The sequence below is a fragment of the Nanorana parkeri genome, unplaced genomic scaffold (assembly GCF_000935625.1).
Source record: "Nanorana parkeri isolate BGI_ZX_2015 unplaced genomic scaffold, ASM93562v1 scaffold778, whole genome shotgun sequence".
Classification (NCBI taxonomy): domain Eukaryota; kingdom Metazoa; phylum Chordata; class Amphibia; order Anura; family Dicroglossidae; genus Nanorana; species Nanorana parkeri.
The window spans coordinates 392,003-410,416 of NW_017307046.1; the positions used below are offsets into that span (position 1 = coordinate 392,003).

Here is an 18,414-nt window from a genome sequence, read left to right on the forward strand (position 1 = left end):
GTCATGGCGCACAAAACCCCCCCCCCCCCCCCCCCTTTGCATTTCAGGAAATAGCAGTTAAAGGATTTGCTAAAATGATATATGTGAATAAATGATGCCTACGTCTGCAGATTCCTACCAGACAATCAGCTCTTTCCTCCAGCACAGAAGGCATCTAACTGGATTGCCCAACTCTGTCACCGAGCTTACGGATTTATTTAAATTAACTGACCATAAATATACTAAAGCGGTTTATATCCTCGTACCTCAAAGCGTATTGACAACCAGAACTGTAAATGGCAAATGACAACAGACTTAGGACAGTCTTTTTTTCCCACATGTTTTTTTAATCATTTATATAAAGCTAACAAATTCCATAATGGTTTCCTAAGTACATAAACCCTTCACATCAGCCGCTGCCTCTAGTGACAGCTTGTAAAGAGAGCTTACCATATACCTCATTTCACTCACCTCATAGTTCTAGTCGACCTGTGAGGGGGAGGGGGCAGGTACAGCTGGCTCTGCCTCTAGATAGGCAGAGCCAGCTGTCACTCACGCAGCTGGGCGGATCCAGACATAATTGTCGGGATCCGCTTCAGCTGCGGCGTCTCAGTATACCGCGAGCTATAGCTCGCGGTATACTGTGCTTAGGGTGATGGGAGGACGCTAGTTTGTGTCCTCCCGTTACCCTTAGGAGAACTATGGGGAAAAGCCCTGACCCCATAGTTCTCCTTTAAAATTTGATACAATATTCTTTAGATCTACCAGCAAAAATGTAGTGTAATGGTGGTAGTGATCACAGTCCCACTACCACTAAAGTTTGAGGAGGCCCTAAAGGCACATAAGGGTGCCACAGCACCCTGGTTGAGAAAGGCTGGTCTAGCATGTATAAACAAAGCATCTCTGTGCCACTCTACATCAACTTGTTACTTAAAATCACAAACTTAACTTCTAAATAAATGTTAACAAGCATCAATATTGTGTACGTGTAACAATATACAACTGATACCGTAAACAGATACTCTGTCCAAATCCCAACAACAAAGCAGAATGATAATGACTGTGAAACAAATATAGTCGTTCTTCTTCCGGTCAATGTGTGCTGATAACCAAAATGATGCACTAGATCAGTGGTTCTCAACCTGTGTAACCTCAGGACCCACATTTGTCCTCGGTCATTAAAGGAGAACTATGAGATGAGTGATTTTCACTCACCTCATAGTTCTAGCCGACCTGTGACAATGAGACTGTCACAGGTCGGCTCAGTAGATCGGGAGGTGAGCGAACACATACCGTCGTTCGCTCATCTCTCGATCCTGTCACAGCCCTCTGCCGTGACAGGGGAGGGGCTTGATTCCCCCTCCCCACTCCGATCCGCCAGCGCTGACTGGCGGAACGGACGGGGGAGGGGGCGGGTTCAGCTGGCTCTGCCTTTAGATAGGCAGAGCCAGCTGTCAGTCACGCAGCTGGGCGGATCCCGGCACAATTGTCGGGATCCGCTTCAGCTGCGGCGTCTCAGTATACCGCGGGCTACAGCTCGCGGTATACTGAGCCTAGGGTGACGGGAGGACGCTAGTTTCTGTCCTCCCGTTACCCTAAGGAGAACTATGGGGAAAAGACTTAAGTCACGTTCCAAGTTGCACTGCAATGAAACGCATGGCATTAGGGTACCGCATGTTCTGGTGCGGATGTACGAACTGTGGGTGGGGGGGTGCGTTTGGGGTACCATTCAAATGAATGGCAATGCAATACACCTTCCACACCAGAATGCAGAGTAGGTGCGATTGCGTGGTACAGTGCGTTAATCGCATGGGACTGTGCTATTAACGCACTGTACTGGTGTGAAGGGGCCCTCAAAAACACTGGCATACACACACAACCAGAGACACATTCTCACACGCACATTCCAAAAAAAAAAATGTTCCTTTTTTTAAGATCCACCCAGTCTCCCTACCTTATAAGAACTTGGGTGGATCCTCAGCCTGGGGTCCAGTGTGGGCTGCTGTACTGTGGCAGAGCTCCAACCATATGTGCATTGCTTGTACAGCTCCTTTTCGTGCCCTGTAGAGGTTCCGGCAGCCAGAATGTGATGTCACTCCGGTCCAGGCACCTCTATAGGACATGAGAGGGAGCTGTAAGCAATGCATGTATGGATGGAGCTCCCTCGCCGCCATACCCCCAGCCCACCCCACCACAAGCTGACACTTAGCACAGGGCAGCATATTTTGAATGGCAGCTTGGCGCAAGAACTGACAGTGCTGCGCTAGGAGGAGGCTGAGGAACCTCTCACCCAAAAAAGTGGAAGGAATGTGGCGACTCACTAAACATGTGGAAGGCATGTGGCGACCCACCAGTTGAGAACCAAGGCACTAGATGATCCAAGAGATGTTCTGATCCCAATGTGCTCTCACCACAAAGAAAATGGCTCCCCTTTTAGCAAGACCTTATGAATGAAGATCTAACAGCGCTGATTTCTGTTTAGGGCGAAGTTGCACCCCGATCATAAATCACTAGATTTCCTGTGTTTCTCCACTGATGACCCTCCTTGAAACTGTGAAACAAATATAGTCCTCCTCCTTCCTTTCAATGCATGCTTATAACTAAAATGATCCTCTAGTAGTGATCCAAAAGATGTTCTGATCCCAATGTGCTCTCACCACAAGGAAAATGGCTCCCCTTCTGGGAAGACTTGATAAATGAAGGTCTAAGTAATGATTTCTGTTTAGGGAGAAGTTACACCTCCATCTTAAAACACCAGATTTTCTGTGTTTCTCCACTGATGACCCTCCTTGGAATCAACAATAATCCACTCGTATGGTAACTATAGCCATAGTGTTCTTCATTCATCAATTAAAAAAGCTAAAACACTTGCATAAAAATGTGCACCGGTCGTGCACCAGATGATCTCCACTTGACAAATACAGTGGCTAGCCAACAATTCAAGGGGGAGAGACGCCATTGCTGTATGTATCCTGCTGCACCTCTGACTTTGTCTACTACTTTGTCACTCTGCTCAACCTGAAAGCTAAGTGATGAGGTAGTAGGCATAGTCAGACACACAGCAAGATCCATACAGAGCTGGAGTTATGTCAAAAATGAACGTGCTGCCAGCGCAGCCTACCGTGCCTAAAAATGGCACAACCTTTTTATACACTGAGTGGCCAGATTATTATGACCACCCCATCAGTACTTTGTTGGGCCACGAGATGACTTCGTTGGGCCGCCTCGTGACCCCACAAGATGTTGAAAGGTAATGCGAGGAATCTGACACTGCACTGTTGGCCTTCTGTTGTCTTGTACCAGTCTTGCCACTCTCCGTTCTGCCCTAACATTGACTAGTCGCTGACGGCCACAATTTGCACGTTCAGACCCAGATTTTCGGCTGATAGTCCAGTCTTTAAACACTTTAACAACAGCTGCTCTTGAACATTTACCGAATTCTGCTGTTTTGCTGATACTCGCTCCATGGCTCCGAGCGCCAACAATCATCCCACGTTCAAAGGCTGTTAAATCGCGTTGTTTACCCATATCTTCAGAATAAAATCACTTCTACTGTCGTGGTAAACAACCTGCTTCCCTATTTATAATGGTCTGGCCCTCTAGCAACTTCAGCGCAAATTATAGCCAATTATAGCTAATTTGCCTACAAACGTCAGGTGGTAATAATAATCTGGCCACTCAGTGTATAACATAATGTACTACCTCAGGGCTCAAAATTTCCACTCGCCTGCTCGCATTTGGCGAGTGGAAATACAGTGAAGGCAAGTGGAAATTGGGGTCTCAATGCAGCAGACCTCACTAATCACCCACTAGAGCACCAGGGATCAATCCCCCTCACAGCCTCCTCCCTGGAGATCTAAGCAGGTGAGGGGGGGAGTACCCTGTTTAGGGGCGGAGTTAAGGCCGGGGCAGGGTAGGGGTTCAGTGGGGCAACTGGTGGCGAGTTACTCTTAAGACCTGGCTTGTAGCTCAGGACCTGAATTTTTGAGCCCTGTACTACCTGATCTTACTTGACTTACTTACCAGGTACATCGCCTTACTCCCTGTTGGACAGATGTCCTGACACGTAGTGATGGGAAACCTGTCTGATGGGGACACAGAAAAAAAAAAATGGAGCTTGGCTTTGTGACTCATTCACACTTCCCGGTTGCAATGCGCAGTAATGCACATAATATTCATGTCCTCACAGGAAGTCTTGACAAATAGGTACACGGACAGCAGTAAAAATCTGGCAGAGCCTGGAACCTTTTTCCGCTCTATCAAGTAAATAAGAAACTGTTTTTCTGGAGTTGGGCTTTAAACAGATTAATAAAAGGCAAAGTGCAACCTCATCAGGTCATGCTGACAATCTGCTTATTGTTGCTGGCTGTAAAAAACCTTTTTAGGAGCTCCTGATGGACAGGTTTCCTTTAAAGGACAAATCGGATGCAATTAATAAGCAGGATGTTGTTTTCAAACGAGGAAAATAAACAGAAGCAATTAACACTTTCACTTCATTTCCTGACAATGGCAGAGCAGCCAATTTCCAGCTCAGCATCTAACAGCTTTGATAACGATGTGTGTGCCATCGCTACCTCCCACCATCAGACGCCCTATCCACACCCGCAGTCATACCCACCTTCAAACAACACATCTATGCACATTTACAAGCACCAAAAATGGCCAACAGCAGAAAAAAGGGAAACTACTAAAAATATTTATATCTTAAATGTATACAAGAGGAAAACAAAAACTGTTTTCAGTACATATCTCCTACCTATGCACATTTCCCTATGGTTTGTCTCTCTAAAAACGTTGCAGGTGCAGAAAAATTTGTGTTGATCCTGCCAGAAATCCAGTGTGCCCCTATTCCGTGGCGCCACAAGGGGGGTGCGGCCCGCACCAGAGGTCCCCATTGCTGGGGTGACACCAAAATGACTGACAGTCCTCTTGGTGTCACCCCCCCTCTACAAATTCGGGCACTCTGCCATGGACCGAGAGCCCGACAGTGTCAGGAGAGAGGAGGGGACCCGGCGGCATACCTGCACCCGCCGGGTGAACGTCCCCTCCTCTCTCTGCCGGCGTCCATCACCAAGATTGCCGCCGGCAGACATCAATCAGATGGTCATGCATGCGCGATGATGACGCGGCGGGGTGTCAAATGGTCTAGAGACCGGCTGACACTCAACCTCGGGATGCCCCTGCCCCTATTGTCCTTTGTAGCACTTAAATCTCAAGACGATTTAAGGGCCCTGTACGGTTCACTCTGCAGACTACAGAATACCCCCTTCCCTATGTAATGGAGAAGATAGATCTTCTGTAGCTCTATACTAGGGTAACAACGCTGCTCCTCCATCGATACAGTCAAGTGAGTACACATTCTCACTCTTGGACAGAAAGTTTGTTACTTAAAAAAAGGAATTATAGTAAGCTAGCAGTAGTAAGTCACATTCAGGGCTGTCCCTTTAATGAGGCAGCTTGAGGCTGTCATCTCAGATGGAATCTCTTTGGGTGACGTGGGGGGGGGGGCAGCAGGCAGAGCGACATGTTTGTTGTATAGTGGCCGCTCTGCTGCACAATGCTGTCCCAGGTTGCTAAGAGCCGGGTGTGGGGATGTGTAAGGGCCGTACAGATTTCCCAGTCCAACTCCTAGCAGCCTGGGACGCTCCAGCTGACATCTTGCCCAGCTCCTGGCAGCCGGTGACATCACGGCCAGAGCAGTAGTAAAAATTGTCACCAGCACACCAAGGAGAAATTCAGCAAAAAGTCCTTTAATGACAAATTGCCATTCAATTATCAATCACGGCCAGAGCGTCCCAGATCTCCAGAGAGGTGGATGTTCTGTAATGTTGAAAACGTTTTGCTGCTAATCCAAAGAGCTTTTTCCAAACCAAAAAAACTGTTTGGATAAGCTGACACATCTTCAAAGTCCAGTTGAATATGACTACTAGTACTAGATAATGCAGCCATCACATTCGAGGGCAGGTGAATATGTGAAATGTTTATCCTTGAAAATTTCCTCCACCCTTCCTGATATGTGAGGGTGCCTATAGCATTATAGCTGTATATACTCAGCGTGAGATCTAAGGCACTGCTGCCTCTGACTGCCAGTCTCATGGGATTTGTAGAGAGATTTGGTGACGTTACTTCTGTGTCGCTCACTGTTCTTCTTGCTGGAGGCTCTGACATGTGGAAGCAAAGCCCTGCCTCTACTAAGGTGGCTGCCTCCACACTGAGACACGCAGAACAAAACAGAACAAGGGATTGTAAGCCTATAGTCAATACTGGTGACTAGTCAATTGTCTTCTGCTTGATGTAAAGACATTTAAAGCCTCGCTTAATAATAATTCTGGGTACCCATAGAGTGCCAGCGTATATATGCCCATTCAGCCATTAACTTCTATGGGAGACTGTATGCAGTGGGGTGGCGGATAATACAGCAGAATTTACATTGTATAAATCAGCCGCCCATGTGCGTGAGCCCATAAAGAAGGGCAGCCATGGGGACGCTAAAAAAGAGGAAGCATTGAAAGCTACACTCTGGTATCCACTCAGGAATTGTTTTGAACATTCTATTCAAGGAACCGGATTTCACAGAAAATTATCTTTATTCCTCAGAGATCTATTTTACCCCAACACTGCAATCTGTACTGCTATTATATGCGAGCGCAGTTGTCAAAAGAGCGAACACTGGACCCATGTGGCATGACATTGTATTATTGATGCATGGCAGTATATAACTGCTACAGTCTGCATTTGCATTTTAATGTCTTCTAGGAAAATGATGGTAAGAGCCATGAAGGACTGACTTATAAAAAAAACACAAAAAGACAGAGGCAAAAAGAGGAGCCGAGGCATTAACAACCAATCCGGTTCCTTGTTTTGTTTTACCCGGAGAACTGAGATGAGATGAGATTTAATTTGTTCTTATAGGCAGCAGCTCCACTTTGGCTTCATAGATCTATGACTGGAAGAGGGAGAAGCATCACAAGTCAGTTGTGCTGTAGGGGGATGCCAACCATGGACAAGTTGATAGGAGAAAGCAGAGTGACAGAGACATGGGCTAATGTATGTGCTGCTTCCGTCACAGGCTTGGGAAGGGGAAAAAAAACTTGTGTAACTTAAAGGAGAACTACGGGGTCAGTGTTTTTCCCCATAGTTCTCCTTAGGGTAACGGGAGGACACAAACTAGCGTCCTCCCGTTACCCTAAGCTCAGTATACTGAGACGCCGCACCCGGAGCGGATCCCGACGTAGATGACGGGATCCGCCCAGCTGCGTGAGTGACAGCTGGCTCTGCCTATCTAGAGGCAGAGCCAGCTGTACCCGCCCCCTCCCCCGTCCGTTCCGCCAGTCAGCGCTGGCAGATCGGAGCGGGGAGAGGGGAATCCAGCCCCTCCCCCTGTCACGGCAGAGAGCCGTGACAGGATCGAGAGGTGAGCGAACCCCGGTATGTGTTCCCTCACCTCCCGATCTACTGAGCCGACCTGTGACAGTCTCATTGTCACAGGTCGGCTTAGAACTATGAGGTGAGTGAAAAGCACTCACCTCATAGTTCTCCTTTAACTGCAGCAGAGAAAAATCAGGTCTCCTGTCATACCGAGCAGTGCTTCTTAGCATAGCTGTGTAAACCTCAGGTCTGGGTGGACATAAATACCAATCCTTTGGTGGGTAAATTAGCTCCCATACAACCATTTCACCTGTATATGTAGCTGTTTGCCTAAAGTTCTGCTTTAAAGCGAGTCTATCACAATAGAAATATAGGTTTTGGCATTGTTTTTTAAGCTGCAGGCTAGGGCTGTGATACCAATCTTAGCTTCATGACCTAGTAAATCGCTGACCTGGAACAAGCATGCAGCCAATGAAGTATGACAAGAATCTAAACTCCTGTCCTCCTTATCTCAAAAGGACAGACACCATAAAGAGATAAAAAAATTTTTAGGAAGGAGTGGAGGTTGAATTGAAAAAGAAGTCAACTGAGTGCTCCAAAATATCACTATCACTATAATATCACTATATCACAAATGCTTATCTTGAAGTAAATATACAACGTGGTACTGAAAGCAAAGTATCGCTACAAATTGTTAGCGAGCAATCTATAGTCCCCTCCCTTTGAATGTCTCTCTCTACCCCCGAAACCAATACTATGGAAATACTGATATTGTAAAAGACTGTATTTGTATAAGACTAGGCTCCAAATGTGTGGCATGACTTGGGGTTGGTGATAGGGCACTCAGGCTAAGGTTGGCATCCGTCCCCATTTGCTGGGGACAGTTGCCGTTTTGAGGGGTCTGTTCCGGCAATCAAACACTCCCAGCAGTTGTCTCGGGTACCGATGCCCCCATGTTTTTTCCTTCTACATGTAAACTATGCAGCTCCCAGCTTCTCTCCCTGCTCTCTAGCCCACTCCCCACCTGTCAGACCTGTAGCTTAGAGCTGAGGAGGAGTTTTAGAGCACTTGCCTCTGTGTTACAGGTCTGACAGGCAGTGGGCAGAGACAGGAGTTGGCTGTTGTATAGTTTACATATAGGAGAAAAAGAAATAAAAGGGTTGTTGTGGTGTCACAACCCAGGGTAATCACCAGCAGAATAGCAGATGCAATGCAGTGCCAAGGTCCAGTGAGTACAATTCAGGGAGGTAATTAGGAATTTGTGCTGGAGGTGGTTTTGTCATGAGGCTGGGGGGTGTTTTATTGGGAGGACAGGGGAATTTTTGCTTGGGTGGCACTCTGTGCATTACTTACACCTGACCCCTGCACTCTCTGTGTTACGCTCTCATGGCCCCTGCAGTCTGCGTGCTACGCCCTCCTGGCCCCTCCAGTCTGTGTGCTACGCCCTCCTGGCCTCTGCAGTCTGTGTGCTACGCCCTCCTGGCCTCTGCAGTCTGTGTGCTACGCCCTCCTGGCCTCTGCAGTCTGTGTGCTACGCCCTCCTGGCCTCTGCAGTCTGCGTGTTACGCCCTCCTGGCCCCTGCAGTCTGCGTGCTACGCCCTCCTGGCCCCTGCAGTCTGCGTGCTACGCCCTCCTGGCCCCTGCAGTCTGTGCTTTAAGTGCTCCTGACCACTGTACTCCGTGCATTACTTACTCCTAACCCTTGCACTCTTGTGAGCGGAATGCATCAAAAATAGATCAGGCAGACTCTGGAACAGTTGCTTCTCTCTTTCATTTTCAAAGCTTAACTGAACAGACTGAAGAGCGAAGCTTATTGGTTACTGTGGGCAACTGCTCCAGATTCTGTGTACTCCAGTTTTGATAAATTTCCCCCCGTGTTATGCACCCCAGACCCCTGCACTCTGTGTGCTGTGCACGCCTATCTCTTGCACTCTAAGCCTTAAGCACTCCTGGCTCCTGACCCCTGCGGTGTGTGTTACACACTCTTGAGCCTTGCACTCTGTGTGCTATGCACTCCTGACCCCTGCACTCTGCGTTATGCACTCCTGGTCTCTGTACTCTGTGTTACATTCTCCTGACCCCGGAACTCTGTACATTACACACACCTGACCCCGGAACTCAGTGCACTATGCATTCTAGAGCAGTGTAAGCTGAGGTTTTATGTACGGTAACCATACATCTTTAACCCCTGTCCACATCCACCATTCACCGCAGTGCACTACACATGCCACATTATTCCTCACCACAGAGTGCTCAATAGGGTGTCTCTGGATTTCATTTTAAAAATCTGGCAGCCTAACCCCACCAACAAGGAGAAAAGCCAAAACAAGATCAATTCACCAGCTTCACAAAAGTGAACCACATGCAAACTCTCTTAGCAGCACAGAGGCTGTACAAGTTCACCCGTGGATACCAGGAAGAACGCACAATGTCCTGATCACAGTACACAATTAGTACACAATCAGGGGGTGACCCCTCCAGAACGAAGACGCAAAAAAGGGGAGTTTCACTCCCTAAGACTTAATGTATGCAAAAAGACTTGGGCACTTGGCCACTATAAGAGCCTTTCACATGGGCTTTCTTATAAGGTCCGTCTGTCAGTTTTTGAGGCGGACCTGATTGGAAGCTTATGGGCAGTGTAAAGAATGTAAACTTAGACACCCCCAAAATAATATTCTAATAACATGTTAAGGTTCTCTTAGTGAGGACACATTGACACTCTAAGCTAAACTACTGTTTTTACAGAGAGACACAGTAACACTCCAAGCTAAAATCCTGTTTGTAGAGAGAGGACACATTTACCAGAGCACCTGCTGCACTGTAAGTGGAAAGGGAAACTTAGTTACTTGTTTCTGAGGGAACTTCCTGTCAGTTACACACTTGTTCCCTCAGTGATGAGTGTCCTCCATTCTATTGCAGGTAAGGGAGATGATTCTTATAAGCATAACTGGGAATATAATAGATTAAACTGGTCTAGCTAATGTTCCAGTGACAAGTGAAAATAAATGCAGTGTGATTATAGGACAGGTTGCATCTTCCTTAGTGCAGCTTTGGGGGAGGATGTTCCCAGCAGACAGAGCACATGTTGATTCTGCATTTGGATGTTAAATCACAATAATTCTGTACTGCACCTGCACAGTTGTTATGCTTCTTATACTGTATTATTGTTTAGTGAGTTACACACTTGTTCCCTCAGTGATGAGTGTCCTCCATTCTATTGCAGTTCATATTAAAGCACCCTAATTTCACCCACCCCGATCGCACTGTGGAGTTTATTCGTCAGAAGTGCAACAGCAGTCAGATCTAAACAGATGGGGGTCCATTTACATCTGTTTACCCCTGGCTCCAGCCAGGTCCGGAAACAAAAATGAATCAAAGTTCTATTTTGACAGACCTGATCGTACCGGATTGGGGATAATCGGATGTAAATGGATAAAAGTCCATTTACATCCAATTCCCCATAGACAGACATGAGTCCGGATACGGATATCACAACTGTGACATCTGTTCCAATGAGGGGATCAGTCCATGCTCCACAGCGGCCTTTAGACACCCGCCAAAACATGAATCTGGCACAGCAATGGATTACAAAATATGCATTATATTAGTGTGACAAAGTCAATGCAGCCTGCCCTCCTGCCTCTATACACTGTGTACATGACTTACTGTATGAAGTCCTTTCTAATGGCTTCCATGTGCGACAGTCTTGTAATCGTTCATGAACCATGAACAGCCAACTGCAGATAAAAATCACCATTCTCAGGGAAAAACAGCAAAATACAAGATAACTGTAACAGAGGGTTTTAGGTTCACCATATACATTACAATCTGACAGCGCAATCAACGTCAGACCTACTAAAATGTAATATGAGGACCTCCCTAATCTATCCAGTCAAGCAGGCTCTTGCGTTACATACTTGCTGGTAGACATAAAGGAGAACGTAAAAATCAGATTATAATGTGTGTAGCGTGCTTTAAGTGATCCAGTGTTTTGCTCACACTTTATAGAAACTTACACATACATTATGGAATTTGCCAGGTCTGTGTATGGGTAGCTTAAGACCCCATTCACACTGAGCTACATTAACAAAAAAAACGCTTTTTCAGCACTGATTTGAGCTGTATTGAGCTACAGTGCACATTTTGTCACACTACGTATCACTTCTTTTAGTACTTTTACCTTTTTTCTGCAATACACGACGTGCGGCTGTTTTAGCCACGATCGTGTTCAGAAGCACGGGCGGAATCGCGGCGGGAAACCACGCGATCCGCCCAGTGCGATGGGGTGCCATTGGAAAATAATGTCACCCGCAGTGTGATCGGTGCACACCTGGGCGACTCCTGACCATGCACGAATGCCGCGCAGTGGGGTGTCGCCTAGGTGTGCAACGGCCCGGAAATGCATACACTGACCGATTTTTGAGTGGAAATCGCGCTACAAATCGCTCAGTGTGAATGGGGTCTAAGGCTAGGTTCACATCTGCACTACACCCGTCAACGCGCTCCCCGGGTGTCGTGCGGTCCTGCACAATGCAGGCAGCAATTGCCGCGTAGCCCCATTGATTTCAATTGGGTGACATCCACGAGGCAATCGCAGAAAAAAGGTACAAGTACTTTCTTTTTGCAATACACGACGCACGGCTGTTTTAGCCGCATTAGTGTTTGGAAGCACGGGCTGAATCGCGGCGGGAAACCGGGCAATCCGCTCGGCACGACAGCGATGCCATTAGAAAAAACCCACAGCGCAATCAGTTCACACTTTGGCGACTCCTGACCGCGTGGCAATCCGTGCGGAATCGTGCACGATTTGATGAGGTGTGGACCTAGCCTTTCACCAGGGCTGGACAAATCCCAGGAGCCAGGTCGCCAATGTTCCAGCTAGTGCCTAACTTTTGACATTTTCTGCAGTTGTTGTCAATGGAGCTGACTCCTAAGAAAAATCTTGCTGGCTTCTGGAATGAAAGGGGCGGGCCGGGGACAGCCAGACTGGGAAGGAACGAGCTAGATGATGCGGGATGTCCTCCAGCCAGGAAATGAGACAATCCCTGTCTTACATGCTCCAGCTTCTAATGCACATTATGAGAAGCTCCCAGTGTGCAGTGAAATCAGAGTAAGCAATTTCACGCCCGTGTGAATGAGGCCTTTCACCAGTATTGCATTGCATTTGCAGCTATTAGATCGTTATCCCAGCCCTATCCTCATCCTCTGCCAGAGAAGAAAATGAGACATGTGCTCAGTTTGAGGAGATCCCAGAACATCCCCCCCTTCGGCCCACGCACGCAGGAAGACACACGTATCTGAAGGAGGGGGATCTGCTGCTTTGAACAATGGCTAACAGATGCTGAATATCACTAATGTCCCAAAAATATAATGGTGCCAATGATACCATTAACCCCGTATGTGCTCCCAAAGGGGGGGGGGGGCTGGGTGTAGGGGTCAATGACATGGAAGTCATCCTCTCATCTGCCACTTTGCTGTAAAACGAATGTCTTGTATTTCCTCTCGCACTGGGCTGAATGTGACAAAACTGAAATTATTTCTTCTTTTCTTATTTCCACTCTGCCGTTTTAATGCACAGGCGTGGTGCCGGTTCCCATGGCAACCTCTTTGTTTCATAGCTCCCTATCATTACCGCAAAAGTCACTGACGTTATTTAGTGTAATGGGCACACCGCAGAACATTCAAAATGTTTAGCAGGTGAATTCCATGCCGCCGAGTGCAGATTCTGCAGATTTTCTATTATTGCTGTACCATATTTCCAATGCTGTACTGTATACTGCATATTTGTAGATTTAGTCTGTATTTAACGGTGGGGGGGGCTTTACTTTTCAATTGTGCGAATATTTCTGAGGCGCTGGGAGGAGTCTCTTTACGATACACCCAAGCTTGATTTGTAGGTAGACACTGGTAGTAACTCAGGGCAGAAAATATACTAAAACGCATGTTAGAATACATACAAGAAGTGTAATAATTGTCTGCAATCTCCAACGTTTTGGGAGAACTACCTATAGCTGCAATGAGATCTACATTCTGAGGTTCCATTTCTTAATTCTCATCACTTCCAAGCCCTGAGGAAGGGGGTGGTGCTTGCCTCTGAAACTCATTGGCTGATTGGACAATATAATAACTAAAGTGATATTAAAGTCAAAAGATTTTCAGTCTATTTCAAATGCTGATGAAACCACTTACAATGGATGCTGATCCTTAATGTTTAACAGTTTTCATTTCCTGCAGAGTCAGCTGGTCCCCTGAGCACTGGTCCCGATAGCCTGTTTTAGGGTGGCTCCATTCTCTTGTAGGATCCTATGGAGTCACTCTTGTAAGTGCTAGTAAGCTGTGTGTCTCCCCAAACACACAGGCACAGCAAGGCAACCCCACTCCCTTGCTCTCTGCTTCTCCTTCCTCCCTTCTCCAAGCCTCAGTATTCAAACGCAGTTGCACTCAAGTCCCTTATAAATGCCCCCATGGTGGGCGGCTGTGGTTGTAAAACTTGGGTCCCCATTGTTTAATGACGTAGGCAAATATACACAACCATTTATGTATGATGACTTACCTGAATACATCTGCAACTGATTTGTTTTATTTGAATATGTCTCTATTTATGTCCTTTACCTTTATCAGCCAATAGGTCCCTCGCCTGAGGAAGCAGATAATGGCGAAACGGGTCGAGGCAATATTGCAGCCAGCAATGCAGAGATAGTATTTCGGTCAGCACTGCACGGTCTCTTCAACCAACTTATTACTCATCTGGACTAAATTGTGTGTTTACTCACATGATATATCAATTCAGGTTCTTATTAGTTGAATGTTATTATATCTTAGCACACAATCGGGTGAATTTTTTCAAACCTGGGCCATTTGTCCCCGTTAGCCAATCGCCTTCTCTCTTTCATTCTTAAAGCTTAACTAAAACTGAAAAGAAAAGCTGATTGGTTGCCTAGGGCAACTCCTACAGATTCCGAGTGCTCCAGTTTTCATAAATTGACCCCAATGTGTGTTTAGTAACATTTATATTGATACTTTGTAGCATTGAGGTGCAACACAGCAACAGAAATATCAGTTTGCACTTAATTGCCACTGAGAACTACAAGTCCCTCTGCTGCGGTGGCTGATGGGACTTGCAGTCTCTCTCAGATCCTGTCAAAGAATCTGTGAATGGATGACGCGGCTGGCAGGCGGAGCCATCCACAGCTTTGCCAATTCAAATATAGAGAATCCTGCGTGGAGAAGAACCCCAGGATTCTGGTACGGGGGGGGTGCAGTTTGGGGGGTAAGGGGATGTGACAAGGTTTCATGTTACACCCTGAACATGAGAGTCAAGACAAAAGTTGACAGATGGCAGGGGTTCCTGGATCACAGGATTGGCTACACAGTCATGTTAGCATTACTGACAAGCCGGCACCCCGACATCCCAGCATCCACCTTTCGAATTCTTCCCAAGCACCCAGGGACCCTGGAAAATACGAGCTCAGTATGCAATGCATGACATCAGCTCCAGAATCTAGCTCTGTCCAGCCTCCTCCAGTAACTCACCATTAGTCCCTCAAAGTGATGGGCAGCCTTAGAGGCCAATAGTAATGAGTAAGAGACAGCCTGGTGCTGGAGCTAGAGTCACTATGTGCATGGATAATTAAATCTGGGGCACACAGAAAGAAATCTAAGGGCCACATAACATCTGCCCAGTCCACTGCAGTGTGTTACAGCATGCACATTAACGCGCAGTAACTTACGCGTTTCGTGCCTTGCAATCTTCGTGAATGGGCTACATAGGCATAGCAAAGGAACCAAAACCAGACCTGCCCCTTTTTTTAATGAAGCACACCACATCGCATAGTACGTACATTGTAGTGCGTTACAGTGCTGGCCCGTTGGCTCCTATTGTCCTGCGCGTTTGGGTGTTATTCTAAAGGAATGGCATCACATCGCCGCACACAGAGTACCCTGTAATACCGCACGTTACCGCAACAAGTGTGAAGGGGTCCTTATGGAATGTACAGACACTTCTAGGTGCCTGCTTTTCAGTACCGCTAACAGTTTACTAATGCTAATGTAAGCAGAGGTTTACTTTAAAGACCTTAAGCCAAAAAGCTAAATACACAGCTGAAAGACAGACGTGTGAACTGTCCCCGTCCAAATATTTGTAATTCTGTCCAACTAGTCATGATTCACAAAGCCCAGCCATGCTTATAGCCAAAGGTTAACATGTGGATCCAGAACTGGTCTGTGCTGTCCCCTTTTTGTAAGCCCAACAAAACCACCCTGACCCCCAGTGCATGAAATATGTCTGGAATTCAGCACTACGATAGGTAATGCGGTCTGGCAGGCTCCAGGTATGTGTTCGCTCACTTCCCGATCTATTGAGCCGACGTGTGACAGTTTTATAGTCACACATCGGCTCGAACTATGAGGCTGCGTGAAAAGCAATCACCTCATAGTTCTCCTTTGGGCCCGGTTCACACCTGGGCGCTTTGTAGCGCGTTGGTACGCTCTGCAAAAAGCTCAAGCACCGAAATCCCATTATTTCCTATGGGCATGGTTCACACCTGGGCGTATTATAGGCCGTATGAACGGCGTATGAAAGAAGTACAGGAGCTTCTTTGGGGCGTATTTTTTTTTTACCGTGAATCGCGGTAAAAACGCGCGACAAACGCGCATATTGGATACGCCTAGGTGTGAACCCAGCCTTAATGTTTTTAAATAAATAAGTGACCTAGAGGCAGTACCAGGGTAGAAGATTAAAAGGAGGAACCTGAAATAGAGCTATTTATCGGAGGAAGGGTGTTTATAACAGGCATACCTTACTTTCTTTAAATGGAACACCAGGCACTGCACATGTGAAACAAATACACGGCGATTGTAGATGGGATCAAAACTGACAGCTATGTCAGCCTCAATGTTTCTCTTAGGAAAGCTTGAATGTAAAGTGAATCTGCTTTCACCATGCAGGCCAAATCAACGCATTCTTTCAAATGCAGACCTCCACAGTCCTATCATGCCCCGCCCCCCAGGCCGGCTCTCTTACTAGGAGTGAATTGAAAGTCCTGAGTGAACTAAGAACCGACAGAGCTGCAGCACACAGAGGGCTATAGCCTCCTTTGTGAGAGAGGATTGGCCCAGCACAGTCACATGCTCCTTTATTCGCTGACATACTTGGCATTTCCATTGGCTGCAGGTACAGAAGTGGTGGGAAGGGCAAAGGAAAGGTACACTATATTGCCAAAAGTATTGGGACGGCTGCCTTTACATGCATATGAACTTTAATGGCATCCCAGTCTTGGTCCATAGGGTTCAATATTGAGTTGGCCCGCCCTTTGCAGCCATAACAGCCTTCTGGGAAGGCGTCCACAAGGTTTAGGAGTGTGTCTATGGGAATGTTTCACCATTCTTCCAGAAGAGCATTTGTGAGGTCAGGTACTGATGTTGGAGGAGAAGGCCAGTCAAGTTCCTCCACCCCAAACTCGCTCATCCATGTCTTTATGCACCTTGCTTTGTGTACTGGTGCGCAGTCATGTTGGAACAGGAAGGGGCCATCCCCAAACTGTTCCCGCAAAGTTGGGAGAATGAAATTATCCAAAATGTCTTGGTATGCTAATGCCTTAAGAGTTCCCTTTACTTGAACTAAGTTCCAAGCCCAACCTCCTGGAAAAAAAACCCAAAACCATAATCCCCCCTCCACCAAACTTTACACTTGGCACAATGCAGTCAGGCAAGTACCGTTCTCCTGCCAACCGTCAAAATCAGACACGTCCATCGGATTGCCAGACAGAGAAGCGTGACTCTTCACTCCAGAGAACACGTCTCCACTTCTCTAGAGTCCAGTGGCGGCGTGCTTTACACCACGGCATCCCACGCTTTGCATTGCACTTGGTGATGTAAGGCTTGGATGCAGCTGCTCGGCCATGGAAACCCATTCTATGAAGCTCTCTCCGCACTGTTGTTGTGCCAATCTGAAGGCCACACACAGTTTGGAGGTCTGTAGCTATTGAAGGCTGTGACACACTGCACGTGAAGCAGTGCGGTGCCGCGCTGCCTTTGCGAGCAGTGTGTCATGTAATTTTCTCCCCGGCACGTCAGCTTGTGAGAGCTCGCTCGCATAGCTGAAAAATTTCATCTTCAGCCAATCAGCTTGCGCAACAGGATGCGGCATCCGGTTGTTACGCACGAGCCGATTGGCTGAAGGTGCAGTCAATCATCTGCCTGCACTCATCTCACACACTGCGTGCAAAGCTCCGTGCCAGACAGCTTTGCTTCTCTCTGCACGGCCTTGCGTGCAGTGTATCACAGGCTTGACTCTGCAGACAGATGGCGACTTGTGCGCACAGTGCGCTTTAGCATGCCCTTTCACTTTTCTGTAATTTTACGTGGCCTACCACTTCGTGGCTGAGTTGCTGTTGTTCCCAGTTGCTGGATTCCCCGCTCCGATCCGCCAGCGCTGACTGGCGGAACTGACGGGGGAGGGGGCAGGTACAGCTGGCTCTGCCTCTAGATAGGCAGAGCCAGCTGTCAGTCACGCAGCTGGGCGGATCCAGACATAATTGTCGGGATCCGCTTCAGCTGCGGTGTCTCAGTATACCGCGAGCTACAGCTCACGGTATACTGAGCCTAGGGTGACGGGAGAACGCTAGTTTGTGTCCTCCCGTTACCCTAAGGAGAACTATGGGGAAAAGCGTTAACCCCATAGTTCTCCTTTAATGTCTCTATGCAGTCTGGAATTATCTTTGTGCATGTGTACAGCCATATACTGTATGCTCATTAGATATGTAGGCTGTGCTTACTTAGTGCTCTCCGGATCTTTTTCTCTCACTCTATGCCCTATTGAAAACAAGCGACTCCGCAGTCTCTAATGACATAAAACATCTACAATGCTCTTGGTGACTAGAGACCATGTGATCTGAGCTGTCTAGGCTGGAAGCACATTGAACACCAGTTATCTGACCACGACAAGCCAGAGGTGGTTTTAACACAACATAATTATTTGGGAATGCTGACTTGTGACCTATTGATTCATGTGAACTTCAATTACAGGTCAACTGATCTGGAAAATCTCACCAACCTGAAAGACTATT

General features: G+C 47.2%; 1 protein-coding gene across 1 annotated transcript in view; it reads right to left on the reverse strand.

The window, feature by feature from the left end:
• The window catches only part of NCS1 (neuronal calcium sensor 1), a 97,798-nt gene that overhangs the window by 75,713 nt on the left and 3,671 nt on the right, over nt 1-18,414 (reverse strand). The window lies entirely within an intron of this gene.